Below are 21,502 nucleotides of genomic sequence, written 5' to 3'. Positions count from 1 at the left end.
TCCAAGCTTTAAATTACAGGGTACCTAATTAAAAGTAGTTTAAATTATATGAGACATATTATCTCAACAAACCCAGAGACAAGATATTTCACAGGTTATTGTGATCATTAGCAATGTTACCAAGAGCTCATAGTTCTTCTCCATCATCCTCAGTGTACTAGCTACTCTCTTTATGTTAGTATCTAGCTTTAGGGGCTCCAAGTACTATCTCCCGCACAGCTTCATCTCACAGGCAGAGAAAATAAAAGCACTGGAGTATTTCTCTCTTCAATCAAAGTGAAAGTCTTTCCCAGAAGGCTTACCGTTTTATCATATTGACCAGAGTGACATCTCATGTCTATGCCTGTCAAGTGAATGCAATTACAGTTACTGATTTGAACAAATCAACATTCATCCCCTTGAACTGAGAAAAGGCCTATAATACTGAAGAATCTTTAAGTTAAAAATGCAGCTGGGAGTTGTTCGATAGGTAACTATGTATGCCAATAGCCTAAACTCTTATTTGAGAACAGTATTCCTCAAGGTCAGTCCAGAAATCTGTGCTCTGATTAATACAAACACATTCCTGGCCCTCACTCAAACCTAAATTAGCAGACTCTCCCAGGTAAAGTCCAAGAACTTGCATTTTAACAAGCTCTTGGATGATTCTTTAGCATATTAAAGACTGAGAGCTACTGCAAAAATCTTTGGGACCTCATCTGATGAAAATTCATATTCTAATGTCATCTGTACTTGGTAAATGTTTAGCTGAGTATAATTACTGTCATATTCGGAAACTGATGAACTTTTCCTTCTTTTATTTTTCTTTCTCTTTTTTTCTATTTTTCTTTCCAGAAAGAGTCATCTAATTATGTCATTATTTCCTGTAGAATTAAGCACTTCTCTCTGTGCACTGTGGAAACTCAATTTGTGTTATTCCTTCTTCTACTAATTTTATTCCCTGAAAAATCACAAAGAGGAAATGTAATTAAAACAAAGATAAAACTAGACAGAAAAAAATCCAAATGAGAAATCAGTTACTTCTTTTACTTTTCTCTGGACTCCCCTTAATGGAAATTGAGGTAGAATCTAGATTGGGAGTGAAATAGAGGTAAAAACATCATGAAACTTGGTCATTTTTAAACATTAGTCATTTCATGTCCACATAGAACATTCTTCTCCAAGGAAGGTTAACTTATTTCCTACTTCGCTTACCACCCAGATCCGTGCAAGTTTCTCATCAATTGTGGATAGTTGATTTCATGTCATGGGGCAGAATGATAATAAGAACTAATAATAAGTTCCTACTAGTGCCTACCATGCCCTGGGAGCACATGTTTAGGAGCTTTATCTATATTAACTCATTCAATCTTCATTCAAATAATTCAAGGCATGTCCATGTGTGCTAAGTTGCTTCAGTCTCTTTGTGACCCTGTGGACTGTAACCCACCAGGCACTTCTGTCCATGGGATTCTCCAGGCAAGAATACTGGAGCGGGTTGCCTTGCCCTCCAGGGGATCTTCCTGACCTAGGGAACAAACCCAGGTCTCTTCCATCTCCTGAATTGGCAGTTGGGTTCCTTATAACTGGCATCCCCTAGAAGCCCAAGTTGGGGCACATATCCTCATTTATGTCATAAGCCTGGTTTTACAGGCAAGGAAACTGAGGCGAATGAATGACTTACTCCCTCATGAGAAACGAGATGGGTTTTGAACTCAAAGTGTAGCTGCAGAGACTGTTCTTATAACCACAATGCAGTTAACACCTCTCAACCAACACCACAAACTTGTTCTGTGAATCCCTGATAGCTTGTTTTGAGTTCTTAAAATTTTGTAGTTAGTTTGAAGCATCTGAAAATCAACAGAATATATTTAAAATTTTGAGTTCCAGCTTTTGTTGGAAAAATCAGAAAACGTGTGCTGACAAGATCAGGTCAGGGCCTTCCCTGGTGGCTCAGTGGTTAAAAAAATAAATAAAAATCTGCCTGCCAATGCAGGAGACACAAGGATACAGGTTCAATCTCTGGATTGGGACATTTCCCTAGAGAAGGAAATGGCAACCTGCTCCAGTATTTTTGCCTGTAAACCAGGCAAGAGAAGCCTGGAGGGCTAAAGAGTCACAAAGAGTTAAGACCCGACTGAGCAATGGGGCATGGACGTGGTAAGTCATACAATGACCGTACAGTCATTTCCCCATTATTAGTGAGAAAATGAAAGATGGACCAAGAACACCTGGGGCTTCATGGAAAATGAAAGGGTACATATTGCTTCAGATAACTGAGGAATCTTCCTAAGTGATGGTCAGTGTAAAAAGACTGCTATTAATGTGGTGTAGGTGGAGTGGCCTCATGTCACTGCATGATCCCTGATTAATTTCTAAAAGCAGGGAGCAGGGGGACGTTTCCCCATCAGTCTCTAAGAGCACCCTGTTGAAGAAGCATTGTTTTAATCCTCTTTTTACATCTGTGGGACCGGCCACTCCCTCCAAAAGCCAGACTTCCTCCCAACAAACCTCCCAGTCTCAAATCCTACCACGTCCATGGTATGTCTGATAAAATGAATTCAAAGCATTAAAGTCAAGTTTGGTACTTTCTGTGTCCCTGGAACTCTAGTTCACTTGAAGTGGAAGAACCCCAGGGTACTTTAAGCTATTTGTTCCTGAGTCCATTTTTATGTCAGTAATTAAAGGTGAGGTGACTTATTTTTGCAGGGGGAGGATAAACTTTCACTTCAGTTCAGTTCAGTCACTCAGTCATGTCCAACTCTTTGCAACCCCATGGACTGCAGCATGCCAGGCTTCCCTGTCCATCACCAGCTCCCAGAGTTTACTCAAACTTGTCTCCATTAAGTCAGTGATGCCATCCAACCATCTCATCTTCTGTCGTCCCCTTCTCCTCCTGCCTTCAATCTTTACCAGCATCAAGGTCTCTTCCAATGAGTCAGTTCTTCACTTCAGGTGGCCAAAGTAATGGAGTTTCAGCTTCAGCATCAGTCCTTCCAATGAATATTCAGGACTGATCTCCTTTAGGATGGACTGGTTGGATCTCCTTGCTGTCCAAGGGACTCTCAAGAGTCTTCTCCAACACCACAGTTCAAAAACATCAATTCTTCAGCACTCAGCTTTCTTTATGGTCAAACTTACACCCATACATGACTACTGGAAAAACCTTAGCTTCGACTAGCCAGACTTTTGTTGGCAAAGTAATGTCTCTGCTTTTTAATATGCTGTCTAGGTTGGTCATAGCTTTTCTGCCAAGGAGCAAGTGTCTTTTAATTTCATGCTGCAGTTACCACCTGCAGTCATTTTGGAACCCAAGAAAATAAGGTCTCTCACTGTTTCCATTGTTTCCCCATCAAGTTGCAATGAAGTGATGATGCCATGATCTTCATTTTTTGAATGTTGAGCTTGAAGCCAGCTTTTTAACTCTCCTCTTTCGCTTTCATCAGGAGGCTCTTAAGGCCTCTTCACTTTCTGCCATAAGGGTGGTGTCATCTGCATACCTGAGGTTATTGATATTTCTCCCGGCAATCTTGATTCCAGCTTGTGCTTCATCTAGCCTGGCATTTTCCATGATGCACTCTACATATAAGTTAAATAAGCAGGGTGACAATATACAGCCTTGGCATACTCCTTTCCCAATTTGGAACCAGTCTGTTGTTCCATGTCTGGTTCTAACTGTTGTTTCTTGACTTGCATACAGATTTCCCAGAAGGCAGGTAAGGTGGTCTGGTATTCCCATCTCCTTAAGAATTTTCCAGTTTGTTGTGATCCACAGAGTCAAAGGCTTTGACATGGTCAATAAAGCAGAAGTAGATATTTTTCTAGAACTCTCTTGCTTTTTGTATGATCCAACAGATGCTGGCACTCTGATCTCTTGTTTATCTTCCTTTTCCAAATCCAGCTTGAACATCTGGACATTCTCAGTTCACATACTGTTGAAGCCTTGCTTGAAGACTTTGAGCGTTACTTTGCTAGCTTGTGAGATGAGTGCAATTGTGTGGTAGTACAGGCATTCTTTGGCATTGCCTTTCTTTAGGATTGGAATGAAAACAAACCTTTTCTAGTCCTGTGGCCACTACTGAGTTTTCCAAATTTGCTGGCATATTGAGTGCAGCACTTTGACAGCATCATCTTTTAGGATTTGAAATAGCTCAACTGGAATTCCACCACCTCCTCTAGTTTTGTTCATAGTGATACTTCCTAAGGCCCACTTGACTTCACACTCCAAGATGTCTGGTTCCACCGTAATCACACTGTGGTGGTTATCTGGATCAGCAAATCTTTTTTGTATACTACTGTGTATTCTTGCCACCTCTTCTTAATATCTTCTGCTTCCGTTAGGTCCATACTGTTTCTGTCCTTTATTGTGCCCATCTTTGCATGAAATTTTCCCTTGGTAGCTCTATTTTTTTAAAGAGATCTTTCCCATTCTATTGCTTTCCTATATAGTCTTTCCCATTCTATTGTTTTCATCTATTTCTTTGCACTGATCACTGAGGAAGGCTTTCTTATCTCTCCTTTCTATTCTTTGGAACTCTACATTCAGGTGGGTATGTCTTTCCTTTTCTCCTTTAGCTTTCACTTCTCTTTTCTCAACTATTTGTCAGGCCTCCTCAGACCTTCATTTTGCCTTTTTGTATTTCTTTTTCTTGGGGATGGTCTTGATCACTGCCTCCTGTACACTGTCAAGATAAACTTCACTGGGCCTTAAAATGTTATTCATTTTTTTTCAGCTTTATCCAGAAATGTGAAAGCTGACTGGTCATGCTAATTTCCATGTGAGGCTTCTATTGGCCATATGAAGCAGAAGGTCACAGGTCCTTCTAAAATGGGTAAAGAGGCGCGTTTTTAGTGACTCAAATACCACCATTCCTGATTAGCATATTTTTGATTGTTTTTTTTTTATCTCAACAGTCATCTTATTTAAAAATTACCACTCTCAGTTTTTAAAATATACTGAGAATCTAATCATTGGAGGAAAATGTCAGGATACCTAATACATCCTCACAGCATATACATTTTCCAAGTAGTGTTTGGAGGAATGAACTCACAGACTAAATAGCAAAGCCCTCACTTCTGATATGATATTTAAGACTCTCCACAATCCAGCACCAACATATGTCACGCTGGATGTCACACACATCCCTCATGGCCCTGTGCGTGGGGTTTCACTACATAGTTACGTGGAGACTTTCTGCCTCCAATGACCTCCTTCTCTGAGCTGCAACCCCACAACCATTATTGCTCCTCTGACTACATCTCAGACATTATGGGTTCTAGGGACTATTTCAGGGCATTTCCTTCCTACTCCAATAGGGTTCATCCTTCCATCCTTGGTTCTGGCTATTACTAACTACACTTACATTTGTTCCCATAATTATGTCTCTTCCACCAGGTCATAAGGTCCCTGAGGGTGGAGACTATGTCTTTGGTTTGTGTTTAAAATTATTTTTATTTAGTAATTTTATTTTTTACTTTATAATCTGTACTTATCACATTCTTTCAAGATAAATTGAAAGATCCCTTCCAATCCTTTCATATTAATTAAAGTTATTTATTTTCCATTGGACTTTTTCACTTCATTCCAAGTTTTTACTAACTTTACAATGTTATGTATTGTCTATTGTACAGATACCGCACTAATAGTTGATATATGTTAAACTATGGGCTACGTGTTCTCTGAAGCACTTTATATTCTTTTTCTCATTGAAAAAAAGAGAACTGGAGTTCAGGTGAGTTATATAATGTGCCAAGATAAGTGGTGGGGTAAGAATTCATACTCCAAAGCTGTGTTTACTCATCCACTGATCTACACAGCCTCTCAAATCTTTGTAATCTGCTCCTTTGATGCCTGACATCATCAACATCGCCATATCATTATCCTTAAAAAAGGAGTTTTTACTTATAACAATATAAACCATTTCAAAATCCAAATGACTGTTCAAAAGGAGCAGTAATAGGGAATGTCTTATTCATTTCCTTCTCCCAAAACCTAACATGATGCTTTTCCCTGGAATTGTTGAATCTGTTGATTTGATTTGATCGACTTCCTTAGATCTCTGCAGAAAAGTACAGAATCCTTGCCTAACAGGAAGTATTTTTCCAGAGAGACTGATGCCCTTCACAAGAGCAGGAAGCGTGTTTCCAGAGTTTGAATGTCTACTTCATGCAACACTGCAGGACGTGACCTGTAACGTGTTTGATACACGTTCTTCTTCACCCAGCTGGCCAGCTGAATCAGTGTTGGCAAAGATTCTGAAATTTTGGACTGATTACATCAAAACATTTGCACTGTAAACAAATAGCTTGCAATCATGCATACTGATGGCCTTGGATGAGGCTCCCACTGTCTCTTGCCACATCTCCCTTCTTCCTGAATGTCATCTAAGGTGACAAGGAGACATGAGGAGAGGGGGCTCCTGATTTGCTGACAGGGCGTTCAGTCAGGACTATGTTGCTAAAATCCGGTTTTATCAAGTTACAAGTAACAAGTAATTATCATGCAGCACATCACCTAGAGTGCCATTATGCAAATTTACATATGGCTCAGCTGCGCAGTTTAGACAAATATTTATCATCATCCTAAAGCCTGCCTTGCAAAGAGGAAACAGGCCAAGTGGCATTCTATCATTGTGCATCTCTTATTTTTTTTACACCAAAAATGAACTAGGCTGTTTTTATCTAGGACACTAAACCATTATGGAGGAAATATCCTTTTATTAGTCTTTCACAGAGGAAAGAAGTTCTAAAGAAACTTTGATTAACCTGAAGAAGAGACAATTCAGAGAGAACAAGAGAGCTATTTTTGAATATGTGAAGACAGTCATTTAGAAGAGGGAACACACTTGACTTCTATTGCTCTGCAAGGTCATGTTTGAAAACATAGTTCAGAATCTCAGAATTACAAGACAAGTCTCAATCCAATCTAAAGTGGAATTTAAAAAAGAGGAATCTGTTCTTCGAAAGTTGAACTTTTTCTTACTGGTTATATGCAAAGTTTTATAGCATCGACTTTGTAGATTTGGAGGATTTTTTTACCAAATAAATCAAGCATTCAGCTGAATAAGTTGCTTTTAAAATGGCCACATTGGAAATTTACAAAGTTATTCCAGGGAGGCTGCCCTTGACCAGGAAGAGATCAGAACACCTCTTTGAACTGTGGACCATTTTCTCCTAAAACGTCTTTGTGATGGCCAGTCCACCACTGTTGATTCCAGAATTAGTCAAAAGGAGCAGAAATGCTCTCCCACAAATGAAGTGAACAATGCGGGTGATGAGACTTTTGAGGAATCAGAATTTCAAAATCAAAGTGGTACTTGAACATTTGAGATGGAAGCATGTCAGATATTTCTAAAATGAATTCTTGCTGAGGCCCCCAAAGGTCTCCTGAATCCTTGCTGACTAACTTGGGCGATAGTGGGTCAGCTATTACTCAGAAGGAAAAAAAAATCAGTACGTTCCTCTTTCATGACTCAAACCAAGACAGAACAAAAGAATATGGAGGCTCCTACCAAAGATGCTCTTTGAGCTGCTGGGAATAAAACGAGGGGAAATGTGGCAATCATGGCTCTGCGATCACCCGCCGGTCACAGGGACACACTACTCAGCGCAACCTCCTGGAGACTGTTGCCTTATCTGTAAAACTAGAATGATGACAAACACCTCAGAGATTGTTGTGAGCATTTAAATATATAAGTATTCAACATAATGCTAGGCCATATTAACTTCTCAACACATTTTAGATGCAATAATTATATCACCATTGTTATTGTGGTTTTCGTTCTGAATCATCCTTCTCATTGCACTTCCTCACTTCTTCCATGCTGCTTTGTATAATTTTGAAATTAGTTTGCATAAAATACATTTTAATTACCCTACCAATTTCCAGCCCCCTATACTCTTTGAGGGATTTTGTTAAATCATGTATGATACCATTTTTATGCACAACATGACAGTTTGAAAACAAAGCTGTTTTTAAAATCTTTTACCATTCAATTACACACAGACTACACTGAGTTTTTCAATGTCATATGGTTTAAAAGCTAATGAAAGTGTAAAGATTTGGGGCAAGATTACTGGGTTTGCTGTGAATACAAGACCAAGAGCGGGGACACTGGAACAGGTGACCCGGGACAAAACCTCTTTGGTTGTTCAATCTGTACGTCATGTCTGACTGTTTGCAACCCTATGGAATGCAGCACCCTATGGGTTTCCCTGATAGCTCAGTTGGTAAAAAATCCACCTGCAATACAGGAGACTCTGGTTCGATTTCTGGGTCAAGAAGATCTATCTGCTGGAGAAGGGACAGGCTACCCATTCCAGTATTCTTGGGCTTCCCTTCTGGCTCAGGTGGTAAAGAATCCTCTTGCAATGCAGGAGACCTGGATTCGATCCCCGGGTTGGGCAGATCCCCAGGAGAAGGGAAAGGCTACCCACTCCAGTATTCTGACCTGGAGAATTCTATGGACTGTATAGTCTATGGGGTCACAAAGAGTCAAACACAGCTGAGCAACTTTCACTTGCACTGTTTCAGTCTTCCCGATCCTTCACTATCTCCCTGCATTTGCTCAAACTCATTCCCATTGAGTCAGTGATGCCATCCAACCATCCCGTCCTCTGTCACCCCTGTCTCCTCCTGCCTTCAATCTTTACTCACTTTCTAATACTGGACAAGTTGCTTAATCTTTGTGTGTCCAGGCTGAGTAAAAACATTTTACTCCTGAGTAGAAAACACTTAGGAGACTGCCTGGCACAGAGTGAGAACTTAATGAGCTATGCTTACTGTTTCTCACAGTCCATGGTAACAGAGACATGGGGTTCAAAGTTATGGAAGAAAAAGACAGAATCAGAATAGTGGATGACAGGCATGGTCTCATAGAAAATGGTGGTATCCAAATTAGTTGATAAAAGTTCTCTGTCCTCAGTTAACTGTGAACTACAATCCAAAGAGACTGACAAGCATGCTAGAGAGGGTTATACATGCTACAAGACATGAAGGGAGCAGAGGCCCTTGGACTTCACAGCCACGTTGTTAAAATCACTTTTCAATATTCATTAGATACTACATTGAACATTTTTGCAAATTATATTTGTATGTCTGATGCATTGAAATTAGATGCATGTTTTAGTAATACAAAAAAAAATTGAATTTGTGGTTATAGCAAAGAACACATTTATAAAAATGAAGAAAGTGGTGAAAGATGAAGAGTTTCACATCCTGGGTTTAACCAAGTCTTACAGACCTAGAGAATGAGTGTAGGGACACCAAGAGGGAGGAGTGGGTAGGATGAACTAGGAGACTATGGTTGACAGACATACACTATTGATACTACGTATAAAACAGACAGGTAGTGAAAATCCAGTGTATATCTCGGGGAACTCAACTCAGTGTTCAGAGGTGAAGTCGCTCAGTCGTGTCTGACTCTTTGCCACCCCGTGGACTGTAACCTACTAGGCTTCTCTGTCCATGGGATTCTCCAGGCAAGAATACTGGAGTGGATTGCCATTTCCTTCTCCAGGGGGTCTTCCCGACCCAGGGATCGAACCCGGGTCTCCCACATTGGAGACAGACGCTTTAACCTCTAAGCCACCAGGGAAGCCCCAGTGTTCAGTGGTGACCTAAATGGGGAGGAAATCCAAAAAACAGGGCATATATGTAAAAGTATAGCTGAGTTACTTTTCTGTACAGCAGAAACTAATACAACATTGTAAAGCAACTATACTTCAACAAAAATTAATTTTAAAGAAACCAGAGTCTACTAGGAATTAGCTGTGCAACCTTAGACTAGTCACTTGTCTTCAGTGTCTCAGTTTCCCCAGCCATTGAAAGAAAGAATAGACATGTCAGTGTTCCCCAAACTTTAGTCATTCCCAAGAACCTTACAATTATTGACATATCCATATACATATTCATCCTATACCATGGTATCCTTGAAATCATGGTTTCCTTATACTTTATTAGTGCATATTTAAAACTTTATTAGTGCATATTAAAATAAAACTTGTGAAAATTTTAAAAACAATTCCTTCTTGTACAAGCTAGAATCATACTGCCTATTCTTTGGGAAACATTAGACTAAATGACCACTGAGTTAGTCTCTGAATCATGTCTGACTCTCTGTGACCTCATGGACTGTAGTCTGCCAGGCTCCTCTGTCCATGCGATTCTCCAAGGAAGCATACTGGAGTGGGTAGCCATTCCCTTCTCCAGGGGATCTTCCAGAGCCACGGATCGAACCTGGGTCTGCTGCATTCCAGGCAGATTCTTTACTGTCTGAGCCACCGAGGAAGCCCAGTGACCACTTAAGTTCCTTATAATTCACAGATTTTTTTTTTAATTTTTTAATTTTTTTTTATTTTTTAAATTTTAAAATCTTTAATTCTTACATGCGTTCCCAAACATGAACCCCCCTCCCACCTCCCTCCCCACAACATCTCTCTGGGTCATCCCCATGCACCAGCCCCAAGCATGCTGCACCCTACGTCAGACATGGACTGGCGATTCAATTCTTACATGACAGTATACATGTTCACAGATTTCAGCTATGTCTGAATGAAAAGAAATAAACAAAAGATAGTATGAAATAAGCACTCTTTAGCTGTTCAATCTCTTCATGACTTCCTTTTCAGTTAGAGGAGCCAGAACAACGTAAACTTTTATCTCCCAGTATGGAAGATTTCCTCTAATATCAAAGTCAGTTCTTTGACCAGCATATAATAGAGACTATTATTAATAGCTACAGCAAGGAAATTGAAACTACAAGACTATTAAGAGAACTGAATCACACCCTTCAGTCCAAATGAAGGGCAAGACAGCATGACTCAATTTCAACCTGGAAAAGAGTCAAGGCATACATCATAGGAAAGGGTAGGAGTTTCCACCATAAGAAGCAGGGAAGGCATAATGTGAGGACAAGGAGAAAACAAAATGTTTGCTCCTTTGCTTCTCCACTTATTTTTCCCCAATTGTCATCTCTGTCACATAAAATTTACTGTCTCAAGTGAATCAGAACATTCTAGTAGGTTGATAATGACCTTCATAAATCAGGTAAATTAGTTATTTTTTTCTTACAATTTTTCTTCTTCGATGATTTTCTGATCAATTTCTGTTGCCTCTCATTCAAGGGGCCCAGCCTTCTCTGTGCATGGAAAAGGCTGGTGGAAACCAAGGGGCTGGCCTCACCCAGGGGCTGCTTCTGTGCTAAACTCAAGGGTCTCTCCTTCCAGGTTGAAAGCTATACACAGGATGGCCAGAGGGAGAAATGGACCTTCTGTCTGAGAGCTGAGTCTAAGGTCCTCTGCTCATGTGAAATGCAGAGCTCGCACTTTAAGTGTGAAGGAAGCCAGCAAGAAGGACGGGCTGTGGTGTCCTGCCTGCCGTGCGGATTGAGGGGCCTGGCTCTCTGCTCGCTTCCAGCCCACATCACCAGCCGTCGTTGAACAGGACCCTTGGATTCTTCCATGAGTTACTCTGTCAGACCTTTTGGGATACTTCAGTTACTTACAGCAAGGAAACCACGGTGCAAAAAACAGCCTCTAGCCAGTGTCACAGAAAATGCAGGAAGAAGCATTGGAAAGGGCTCATGATTTCACTTGGTCTCTAGCTTCCTTTTCTTGTTCTTTTTCTTCTTCTCTCCTCTCAAGAGAATCACTTATTCTTTAACATAAAATTCACTCCATCTAACTCATAGGTTATCTGTTTATAAAACATTGTGAAGACGTGTGGGTGTATTTTCCTGATGGTTTTCTTTCCTAAAATTAGTGACACCAAATCCCCTGTGACTGCATGAAAAAGGATAATATAGACACCCTAGACTTCCAAGGGGCTCCAAACACTTTCCATGTGGATGGGTTCCCCACACTTTGGGGAAAGGTACAGTCTGTTTTCCCAGAGCCGTGAGGTTCTGATGTGAGTGTACACTCCAGAGCACACGTAGATCGTGTGTACATCTCAGAGAGATGGCAGTAACGACTCCCGTCACCTCTCTGCCTCCTCTTCCCCCAGAAACACTGACAAGCTGCCAGGTCGGGCGGTTAGTCTACCGACTGTGGGTCCATCACGTTTTACTCAGTGATTACCTTCCGACAGAGGGTGGTTGATACTTTTGGTTTATTAGTGGGGAAAATGAGTCCCAGAGCAGGAAGAGAATTCATCCCCAATCTCAAACCTCACATGGAAGTCGCTTCTTGCTCTTTGTAAGCCTCAGGCTCCCTCAGTCCCAGTACGCACCTTTCCATAAGTACTGTAGAACTGTCATCAGGGTTTGAGCGACGCATCAAGTTCCACGTAACTCAAGAAACAAAGAGCTCCAGCTAGAGAGAGAGGAACACGATAAAGATGACTGCCGTAGCACAGCAAACTGATCGCCATTTTCTAAACAGGGCTTGCCCTGCCGTATGGCATTTTCCATCTGCCATTCATGCTGTTTAAAACATGTGTCTCTCTCCCTCTTTTTGGCTTGTCAAACTCCTGCTCACCCTTCAGGACCCAACTCAAGTGTTTGGTCAGAGAAGTTTCTATTGACTTCCACCTGGCTTCCACTGCCCTCTATTGGTACAGCTACGGAAGCAGCTATGATACGTGTGAGAAATCCATAATGCTGAGAATGTTCAAATTCTCTCATCACCAGAGGCACAGCAGCAGACCCAAGACCTTGTTGAGAAAACATAATTCCGCACTGATGAGCCTTTCATCTCATAGTAATCTAGCAGGGATAGGAAGCAGATTGTGTAAACGTGCACAATTAGAAAACCAAATCATACTTCACACGGGATTTGTAAAGAGAATTGGTGTCAATCACCACCCTCCTCCTCAAACAAGATTATAATAAATGCAACCGCAGTGCTGGGGGAATAGAGGGTAGAATGTACAATTGATGGTAATTAGGGGAGGATGTAGCACCTGAAAATGATTTTGCAGGCCAGGTCCACCTTTTTTTACAGAAGACCTCTGCACTGCTTTGATAACGCAAAAAGAGGCACTGTTTTCTACCTGTGAATACTAATGTGTCACACTATTATGCTATTTTCAAAATCATCACACAGAGTGACTTGTGAAGCTTATTTTTTCCCAGTTTATGGTTTGGCCAGCAAGAGCTTACAACCTCAGGAAAGGGCAGGCTACCTTTACAACAGTGTCATTGTGTGTGGAATCACGAAGTAGATGAACAGCACCCGGCAAAAGAGATAAGGTTATTATGTGACTTCAAAGAAGCTGTGTGGTATGACCCGAGGTGACAGTCCTAGTTATGAGTGGGCAGGATCAGTTCCCCATGATGGGTGAGGCCCGTGGGACCTTTAAGAAACACAGCAGGGCTGTGAGCAGTGCAGCGGGGGCAGGAGCACCAAGGCGGAGGATGCGGCTTTCCCCTCACGCTGTCAGCGTCCCGTCCTCCGGTGCTGATGCAGAGCCCCCGTGCTGATGCAGAGCCCCCGTGCTGATGCAGAGCCCCCCTGCTGATGCAGAGCCCCCGTGCTGATGCAGAGGCTGTCAAACCCAGGCTCCGGCTGCTGCGGGCAGGACGGCCGTCAGCACTCATCACTCATACACAGGCAATTAGCTTCCTCTCGCTTCCTCGACCTGCGGCTTCTGCAGAAGCTCCGGGTGGAGACAGGTCACCCGCTTCTCGCTGTGATGCCCTGCGTTGTCCACTCTCCCCTCTCTGTGCTGCCAAAGGCCGCCTCACTGTTCCAGATGAAAGATCGTTCTATAATCATGGTAATTGCTGATCATTAGCCTGCACATAATCCCAGACAAATAAGCTTAATGACATGCACAGTCACAGAAATGGTGGGCCCTTTTAGTTCCCAATATAAGAAGCTATCCCACTATGGTTCTTTGAAGGGCTTTTAAGATAATTTTCAAACAGCGCTGCAGATCGTTTCCCAAAAGGCATAGGCTGCCAACATCCTTTTGAAGACAACTGTGAATGCAGCGTGCTATAGCAGAAAAAATCTAGTTAACAATCCCAGCACAGCCTCTTATTAAATCTCTGACTTTTAATCATGTTAGTAATGACTCAGGCCCTGGATTTCTCATCTGGGAAAGAGAGGTACTATTTTCTAGGGCTGTTGCGAAGGTAATATACACAGGTTTGGGGACAAAGTCAGCACACAGTAAGTAATAACTCTGAACATGATTTGTTTTATTATGATTATTACCTCTTTTCTTTCTTCAAATCTAGACCTACATCTAATAAGCCAGGTTCTCTGTCACATTCTTTGTAACAAGCAGTTCTGGGAATTCTCCTAACCTTAAATTTTAGTTAAATCTTTAAAGTAATAACAAATTTCATATACTTTGGAATTTGCAATATTAAAGTACTGTTTTCTTCACGACTCACATGGCAAAAGGGCTTCCCCTGTGGCTCAGATGATAAAGACTCTGCCCACAACATGGGAAACCTGGGTTCAAGTCTGGAAGATCCCCTGGAGAAGGGAATGGCTATCCACTCCAATATTCTTGCCTGGAGAATTCCAAGGACAGAGGAGTCTGGAGTCCACCAAGGAGTGGATGTGACTTAACGACTAACACTTAAACGCTTTCAGATGGCAAAATAAACCCACAGAAATGTAGAGGAAGCTCCCTGAAAGACGCTGGACAGTCCTGCTAGGGCCATCAAACAGAGGGACCCAGGACAGGGAGCAGGAGTGAAAGCTGAGCTGCAAAATCTAATGGACTTCTCTCACATCACGATCTAAGCAACGTAGAAGAGACATTATATCAACAAATGTGCGGAGTGCTCTCTCCACATCAGGTACCATTCTAGGCACTGGAAATAAAGAAATTAACAGAATTAAGTTCTCGACATTATAGATCTTGCCCTTCAGTTGAGGAAAGAGGCAATGAAGAAAGAAATGCACAGATCTGTGAATGTAAGCGCTACAAAGAGAAGTAAAACGGAGCAAGGGATTTCAGTTGTTGGCAAGGGAAGCGAGGAGCATGCCATTTTCAGATGACCTTTAAAATGGACAGAGAAAGCCTCACTACATGACGATACTTGAGCAGAGACCTAAAGAAAGTGAGGGAACAGCCAACAGCCATCTGGGGGAAGAGGATGCCAGGCAAAATAGCAAATGCTTTTGGAAAATTTTGAACAGAAGAGTAAATGGTGTGACACGATGTTTTTAAAATCTTTCTAGATCACGTCTTAAAAATCTTTCTAAATGCTATATTGAGAGTAGATGTCTATATCAAGGTCAGAAACAGGGAGACCAATTGCGAAGCTAATCCAAGAGAAAAGAGACCATATCATGGACCAAGGTAGTAGTGGGAAAGATGTTAATATGTACAGAGTCTGGAAGAATTTTTTAATTGAAGTATTGATTTACAATATTATTAGTTTCAGTTGTACATTATGTTGATCCAATATTTTTATAGCTTATACACCACTTAAAGTTATTATAAAACATCAGCTATAGTTTCCTCTGCTGTATAATATATCCTTGTTGCTCATATTTGATATACAGGAGTTTGTACCGCTTAATTGCCTCCCCCTATCTTTCCCCTCCCACTTTTCCATTCCCCAATGTAACCACCAGTTTTTTCTCTATATTTGTGAGTTTGTTTACATTTTATTAAATACATTCTTTTGTTTAATATTTTAGATTCTATGTGTAAGTAACATCATACAGTAATTGTCTTTGACTTATTTCACTAAGCATAATACCCTCTAGGTCCATCCACATTGTTGCAAATGGTAGCATTTCATTCATTTTAATAGCTGAGTAATGTTCCATTGTATATCTATAATATCTCTTATTCATTTGCCCATCAATGGACATGTAGGATGCTTCCATATTTTTATTGTAAATAATTCTGCTATGAACTTTGGGCTGTATGTATCTCTTCAAATCAATATATTGCTTTTTGAGAAAATTCCATACTTTTATCCATAGTGATTGCACCAATTTACATTTCCACCAATAGTGTGTTATGGTTTATTTTTCTCCACACTCCCTCAACATTTCTTATTTGGGTTCTTTTTGATGATAGCCATTCTGACAGGTGTGAGGTAATATCTTATTGTGAATTTGACTTGATTTCTCTGTTATTAACAATGTTAAACATCTTTTTATGTCACTGTTGGCCATCTGTATGTCTTATGTAGAAAAATGTCTATTCAGATCTTCTGCCAACTTAGGTTGCCTGTTGTTTTTTCATGTTGAGTTGTATACGTTGTTTATATATTTGGATATTAATCCCTTATCAGTCATATCATTTGCAAATATTTTCTCCCATTCTGTAGGTTGTCTTTTCATTTTGCCATTGGTTTCCTTTGCTGTACAAAGGCTTTTAAGTTTAATTAAACCCTATTTGCTTATTTTTGCTTTTACTTATTTTGCCTCAGAAAGCTGATCCAAGAAAATATTACTAAAATTTATGTCAAAGAGTGTTATGCCTAGGTTGTCTTCTAGGAGTTTATGATTTCAGATCTTTCACTTAGGTCTTTAATCCATTTTTACTTTATTTTTGTATTTGGTGTGAGAAAATGTTTAAATCTCATTCTTTTACATGTAGCTATCCAGTTTTCCCAGCAGCACTTATTGAAGAAACTGTCTCTCCTTCACTGTGTATTGTTGTCTCCTTTGTTGAAGATTAACAGCCCATATACGTGAGGGTTCATCTCAGCTCTCTGTTCTGTTCTGTGTGTCTGCTTTCATGCCAACACTATGCTGTTTTGATTACTGTAGCTTTGTAGTATCAAAGCCAGGGAGTGTGATACCTCCAGCTTTATTTTTTGTCTCACGATCACTTTGGCAATTTGGGGGGTTTTGTGGTTTCACATGAATTTTAGTTTTCTAAAACTAAACTAGCTGTTCTAGTTTTGTGAAGAATGTCTTGGGTATTTTGATAGGGATTGCATTAAATCTGTAATTGCTCAAAGATTGCTTTGAGTGCTATGGACATTTTAACAATGTTAATTCTTCCAAATCTAAAAAACAGGATATATTTTCATTTCTTTGTATCATTTTCAAATCTTTAATCAATGTCTTATAGTTTTCAGAGTATAGCTCTTTCATTTCCTTGGTTAAGCTTATTCCTGGGTATTTTATTCTTTTTTGATGTGATAGCCTGGGTTTATTTTAAAGAGAAAGTCAGAGAATGTCCCAATGGATTGGGTATGCTTGTGAGAAAATAATGGATAATGCTAACATATTATGCTGAGTATCTGAAAGAGTGATAATGCTATTTAATGAGTTGAGGAAGACTGATAAAGGAGAGGTTTGAGAGGCAGAGAAATAGTTCCATCTCAGACATGTAAGTTTAAAAGACCTATTAGACAGCTAAATGGAGATGTTGAGTAGGTAACTGGTTATTCAAATCTAGAATCTGGCAGAAGGTCTGGGATGTAGACACATATTTGGTAACCATTAGCTCACAGATGGTATTTACACTTTTGGTGCTAAAGAAGATCTGGGAGTTGGTGATGGATAAGGAGGCCTGGGGTCGCAAAGAGTCGGACACGACTGAGTGACTGAACTGAACTGAACTGAAGATCTCCAAAAGAGTGAATACAGGATGGCAAGAGAAGAAATTTGAGAACTCAAATTTTGTTAAGTAGCTGAATGAAACAGAAGTCTGACATAATTAGAAAACCTTTAAATCCTATGTGATGTAGAAGGGCTTCCAGAATTTCTGCATGTTCTGGGGCAGACTTGGAGAGTAGCTGATGATGCTGGTTGGTGAACTTGTAAGGAGAGTAATTGATGATGCTGATTGGTGAACCTGTAAGGAAAGTAGTTGATCATGCTGGCTGGTGAACTTATACGGAATTGTGACTACACTGGGAACAAGTGGTCCCAAGGTGCAAACTATAGCAAAATGCTAATATCAATGAGACACTCAGCCTAATCCAGGACCAAGCTGGGGAACTGAATCCTTAGTCTCTGACTTCACCAGGATCTGACTTAACCAAGAAAGAAAATTTCCCCAGTTTACGAACTGTAGACTTAACAGCAGATGCCGGCAAGGCACCACTGACCAGAGGAAACATGGCATTGCCTGGGTCTAGAGGAGCCACAAAGATGCTCCAAGGACCTAGGCGCTTAGCTCTGGGACGTCTCCCCTTCCCTGCCCCCACGTGGTCACCTAATCTCCCTCCTGCATATTCCAAGATCCATATTGGAGAGAAGCAGAAACTGGGGAAATATAAAAACAAATCTATCGAAAAGAGACTGAATTTTGCAACCGCATGGACGGTAGCCTATCAGGCTCCTCCATTCATGGGATTTTCCAGGCAAGAGTGCTGGAATGGATTGCCATTTTCTTCTCCAAGGGATCTTCCCAACCCAGGAATCGAACCCGGGTCTCCTGCATTGCAGGCAGGCGCTTTACCATCTGAGCCACCAGGGAAGCTCCAGAAGTTTTTATAAGATGGAATTATATATCAGATGCTATTTAAATTAGCAACTGAGTTTACTGAATTGGACTAAATTTAGTATCCTCTTGCACCTGCTACCAAATAAGGAAGGGCCTCTTTTGAGATGATTAGATGAATTTTGAAAAGTACAGAAGCTATACTTTCTCTGCATATTTGAATGTGCTATGTAAATTTACAATCAGGAAAATTCATAAATGCATCTTGTCAACTGTGAACTACTTAGTCTGAGACATGCAGGAGTGTGGGGTGAGTGAAGAAACTCCGAAAGTTTCAAGAGGTTGGAACACAGGACACATACTCCGAAGTTTCTATAAGCTGATGATTAGGTAAAACTATTAATATGTAAATTAGACTTCAGTGCCTGGGAAGATAATGGAATCGAAAAGGAAATAGTAAATATCTCAGGGAATTAACACAGTCACATCAAATAGTATTATAAATTATATGGTGTGCTTAGGGTTATTCTTTAAGAAGCAAAAATTAATTTACAGACATCTCCTCAGTTCAGTGAATCTTTTTGGATCACCTTGACGCTATGTCACAACAAGCCTCCCAGCATTCCCACATGGCAGGAAAGAAGGGATATGCCAAATATTTAGCCTCTTTTCAATTTACTAATGGAGCCACAAGTCAAAGGGCGGTAGAATACCATGGGTCAGTCTCTTCCGCTTCCCTACTCCAGCGTTCCCCTGTGCTGGGAAAAAGCATGAGAATATGCTGACAGGACTCTAACTTGGAGGCTTTTCAAACCCAGCAGGATCTGAACTGCTACTTAACACTCATTTTAAGCTTTAAGGAATAAATGTTACAAATATGAAAAGCTTGTATCAGTCCCACTCACCACACAAATACACACACACACACACACTCATGCACACATACACACAATTCTCCTTCACTTTTGTTCATTCTTTCATTTCCAAATTTCATTCAACAAATAGTGAGAACCTACTCTATTCCATACATTGACCATGATGTTAGGTTCCAAGTGTAAAGCAATGCCTCGCACCTGACCTTAAGCTGTTCGCTGTTTAGTAAGAAGAGTCAAACACACCAGTGACAAAAGATAATTCATCCAAATGTGATGGAGATGCAAAGGAAAGAACAGTCTCTCTCTCACTTCATGCCTAGCCAAGGACAACACTTATTTTACCCACAGCCTGCCTACAGCTTTGTAACCACTTCCAAGATTTATTTTATCCATCATCTATTCCTTCCTATTAAAACCAGCTTGCTCTCTCAATTTCCCTATTTTTGTCAGGGTATGGCCATTTACAAGTTGCACAAAATCGAATAACTTGAGTATCCCTCAATCTTACTTACCTTTCATTATTTTTAATCAAAGTCAAACTAATCAAAGCCTCATAGGTCAAATTAGCAGAAAACCCAGGATCTCCCTTAGCAATTATGCAAGGACTATGGGAACCTGATGGGCTTCCCTGGTATCTCAGCTGGTGAAGAATCTGTCTGCAATGCATGAGACCCCAGTTCGATTCCTGAGTCAGGAAGAGCCCCTGGAGAAGGGATAGGCTACCCACTCCAATATTCTTAGGCTTCCCTAGTGGCTCAGACAGTAAAGAATCTGCCTGCAATGTGGGAGACCTGGGTTTAATCCATGGATTGGGAAGATCCCCTTGAGGAGAGCATGGCAACCCACTCCAGTATTCTTGCCTGGAGAATCCCCATGGACAGAGGAGCCTGGTGGGCTGAAGTCCATGGGGTCACAAAGAGTCGGACACGACTGAGTGACTGAGCACAACCCAGGGGAAGCTGGTCCGCAGGAATGACAGACCCTGACCTGGCACCTGGCCTGCTGACAGCAACACAGGCGGTCTGGAGGTCAGAACACCCACTAGACACCTGGATGCTGACAAGGTGACTGGACCCCGTTCCCAAGCCGAGTGTTCCTCCCCTGGGGAAGAGTGCCCCCCACCCACCCCTGCCCAACACTTAATGTCCAAGCCCAACTATCAGCACACAGTCAGCGGCACAGACCTCAGTCACTCTAATATCAGACACAGAGTGCAGTGGCTGACCTACCGTGTAGCCTAGATGTCCCTATTCTGTCCAAATTCCCTGATTTCTCTAGCTACCCAGCGTGCTGTCTGCTGAGGGCTCTCGATTGAGTCCCTGCCCAGGAGGAACGTGTCTTCTCTCTTAGCGCAGGCACTTTCCTCTCTGGTAACCTTGCACTCAAAGAGGCTTTGACCAGGCAAGGTCAAAGATCCAGCCGCCGGGGCTAAATTCAGGACATCTCCGAGGGGCAGCTCAGTTTTCAAGTCCCTGCATCACAGTTCACGTCCCTCTGTTCACTCCTGTTGGCTTGTGTTGCTCTATGGCCCTGAACACGAATCTCCGTCTCAGACTGCTTCCTGGACAAATCAACCCTGGCAGGTGGTAGGCGACTCAACTTTAGAAGACCTACCCAATCCCCCACCCTGCCAAACTCATCTTCCGTCGCCTAGACTTTGTGTTGAATTGGACTGACTTTTCAACATAAAATTTCTCCCATTCAGTGTTTCATCTCTGGCCTCTTAATCTTTATTTTGCCTTTATGAGGAGGCTGTTCTATCTGCAAATGCTTCTGGGAGCTGGAATATAGACCGAAGCCACCTCTTTCCACCTGCTTTCCCTTCTGCCACTTTCTCATGTTGTCTCTGTGAAAACTGGATCATTGAACCTTCAAAATTTCCATCCTTACTGTTACATATTCAGGCACAACTCACAAAAAGGACCCCAGTTCCAGGATGGCTGGGCCTACTGAGCACAGTCACCGATACTAAAAGTAAGCCTTTCTGGTTAGCAACCCAGCCAGGATACTGAGGCCAAGGAGACTTTCCTCTTGGGGCTCCATTTTTTTCTGTCTTTCAACCTCACCAGGAGCTTCTAAACTCAAAAGACCTTCTTCTAGCATTAATTTCAAGCATTTCAGAGACAAAGAACTTGGGAGTCTCAAATGTGCTTCTGGCAGGAAGTTTCAAGAACCTTTATCAATTTGCCTATTTCCTAAGAATTTATGAGTGTTAGGAGCCTATTTATCTCCCATTTGCCTCAACAAGAGGGCCCTGACCAGGACTCTAGAAACAGCACCCAGATGATAATGCAGCTGGCAACTTTTGCATAGAAGCTTTATTTAAAAA

General features: G+C 41.3%; 1 non-coding gene across 1 annotated transcript; it reads right to left on the bottom strand.

Annotated features, from left to right (window-relative positions):
• TRNAC-GCA lies at nucleotides 18,263–18,334 on the bottom strand. Its single transcript has one exon. It is a non-coding gene; the product is annotated as a tRNA-Cys (tRNA).

The sequence above is a fragment of the Capra hircus genome, chromosome 15 (assembly GCF_001704415.2).
Source record: "Capra hircus breed San Clemente chromosome 15, ASM170441v1, whole genome shotgun sequence".
Lineage (NCBI taxonomy): Eukaryota > Metazoa > Chordata > Mammalia > Artiodactyla > Bovidae > Capra > Capra hircus.
The sequence above is the reverse complement of the archived record's forward strand: the minus strand, read 5'-3'. Positions and strand labels throughout refer to the sequence as shown.